Below are 2660 nucleotides of genomic sequence, written 5' to 3' on the forward strand. Positions count from 1 at the left end.
TATATATATAGTAATAATAGTAAAATTGTAAATCCTCAAAAAATACTTAAGTACTGTAACGCAGAGGTTCTCAAACTGGAGTCCCCGGACCCCCAGGGGTGCATGAGGTGTAGCTTGGGGGTCCTAAAAAATTGCAGTAAGTTGTTGATTTTGTTTATTGTTAATTTTTGAGCATTGTAAATTGTAGCAGTAAATATTTTTTTAATCAGCATGAGGTTTATCAGGGGGTGCCTGAAAAATTGTCACCTTTTTAAAGGATCCCCAGACCCAAAACATTTGAGAAATAAATGTACTTAGTTTGTATAAATCTCTGCTAATAGCATTTATTAGTAACTCAATTAGTAATTGCATTGTTAATAAATGCATTTACAAAAATACAGGTCAGAAAACCTGAACTCAACATGTTGAGCAAACATAATTCAGTGTTTTTTCTCCCATTAACACACAAACTGTCATGAACTGGTATTTTGTTTTTTCACACCCCCCCCCCCCCCCCCACCTCAGTCCAGAAACACACTTAACCCTATCTCCCCCTCCATCAGACCTCTGCCCCTCTCTCCCCTGCTGGCTCCCCTCCTCGCCTCACCTCGCCCTCCTTCAGTCCGAGCAGAACCACACACACAAAAAGCAGGTCAGCAGCTTGTTAATGTCATTGTTGTGATGTCTGTGAAGCGACAGTGTGTGAGGTGCGCGTGCGGCACGTGTTAAAGTGTGACAAAATGAAACTAACGTGTCCAACTTCATGCATGGTGTTTTTGCTGGCGGCTGAAATGTTGTTTAAGGTGGGCATGGAGGAGGGGGGTGGTCTTGAGGTGAATTAAGCTGTTGAACATGCTGCTCATACAGTGAGTTTATGGAGTTATATTTGAGAGGAGTGAAACAGAAATATTATTTTTAAAGCTGAATAAGCTTTGGGAATATAAGGACGGATTGATTGGAGATGAGAACTTTCTTCTTTGAGCTTCGTTCTTGGCTTCCCCGTCTGTTTTACAGGATACATTTTAAGGAGTGCCGTCGTCAGTTTTAATGGATTACAGATTTTATTCAGTGCTAGTGAGTACAAAGACTCTTTTCAACACCTTCTGATCTCCAAAAGCCCTTGCATATACTACAGTAAGCTGTACTGACAAGTGTGGATACCTCATGCTTTTCTGCTTGTTGCTGTTGAATCTGTGCTACTGTCTTATATCTGTCATTAGGACAAAACAACACACAATCATCTGTTTATTTAATGTTTGTTAGATGTGTTTTAGAATGGTTTAGAATGGTGTAAGTGATAGATTAACACGGATTTATGCAGCTTTATTTAACTAGTACGTTAGGGGTGGGGGTCTTACTATCTCACAATTAGGATTTTTGGGGCCACGATTCGATTCAAAATCAAATTTTCATTCAAAACTGATAAAGTGAGCCCTTTTGTTGTGCCCCCAAAATGTTTCATCTTCATTTTGCAAACCTTACACACAGTGAAGCTCGTGTCAAACTCAGACTCGGTCAGTGAAATGAGCTCAAATCTTTGTCTTCAGTGAAGACAGGGCCTTGTTGAATCTCTCTTTCGTCTTTGTTTTGGTGCTTTCTGCGCATGCATACGTTCCAGAACCAGCTGCGTGGTGACATCATCCCATAATTACAAAATGACAGCCATTGGATTAGCTTTGTTTTAAAATCAATTTTGGGACATTTTAATTTGGTTCTGAATCTTTGTAAAGGAGAATAACGATCCTGATGTGAATTGATTTTTTTTGGTAAACCCCTATTGAATGTATATATATTTTTTCCTGGGGAAGTTATGTTTGGCTTTAACGCGTGTTAGTTTCTCTGTATGATCAGTTTGTTCATCATTTTTTCCATTTTTCAGTCTTTTTGTAGTGATTGGTGCCCTTGATCATTTTTCCATAGTCAGTGAGTTTTATTCCTCCACTCGAGCTCCGCCCACTCTCACCTGCTCCCAGGTGTCTCCATTTCCTCACCAGACCCACGTATTTATTATATATTATAACAGATTTTATTTTACTCACTTATCAAGTGTTTTTGGTTTTCATGCTACAGCTGATGTGAATGTTTTGCTGCCCTTTTTAAAGTTCAGTTTTGTTTTATCGTGTCAGTTTATATTCTTGTTTGCAATCCTTCAAGACACGTTGTTTTGTTGCCACATTTTGGAAGAGTAAAAATATAAACCAGTCTTACTTCTTCTATATATTTGACAGTACTTCACTGGTGTGATGGAACCTTTCTATTAAAAACAAAACAAAACAAAACAAAACAAAACAAAACAAACCAACAAACAAACAAACCAACAAACCAAGAAACTAACCAACCAACCAACCATATATACGTATATATATGTATTATATATATATGTATTATATATACACCATCATGGTGCCATCATGGGAGGACAAGCCCCTACATGGGATGTACCACCGACAAATAACTGAAGTGGCTGATATCAGGAAATCCTACMAATGGCTGGAAAAAGCTGGACTCAAGGACAGHACAGAGGCACTTATCCTAGCTGCACAGGAACAGGCCCTAAACACCAGAGCAATAGAGGCTCAGGTATACCACACCAGACAAGACCCAAGGTGTAGGTTGTGCAAGGAGGCCCCTGAGACAGTCCAGCACATAACAGCAGGGTGCAAGATGCTGGCAGGGAAAGC

The 2660-nt window shown here is 39.4% G+C and overlaps 1 protein-coding gene across 1 annotated transcript in view; it reads left to right on the forward strand.

The window, feature by feature from the left end:
* Positions 1–542: 542 nt before the first annotated feature.
* LOC106519607 (voltage-dependent calcium channel gamma-6 subunit) overlaps positions 543–2660 on the forward strand; it is a gene marked incomplete at its 3' end in the record, with an annotated part of 7040 nt that continues 4922 nt past the window's right edge. The window contains 1 exon segment of the mRNA XM_014011355.1: positions 543–631.

Source organism: Austrofundulus limnaeus, unplaced genomic scaffold, assembly GCF_001266775.1.
Source record: "Austrofundulus limnaeus strain Quisiro unplaced genomic scaffold, Austrofundulus_limnaeus-1.0 Scaffold79, whole genome shotgun sequence".
Lineage (NCBI taxonomy): Eukaryota > Metazoa > Chordata > Actinopteri > Cyprinodontiformes > Rivulidae > Austrofundulus > Austrofundulus limnaeus.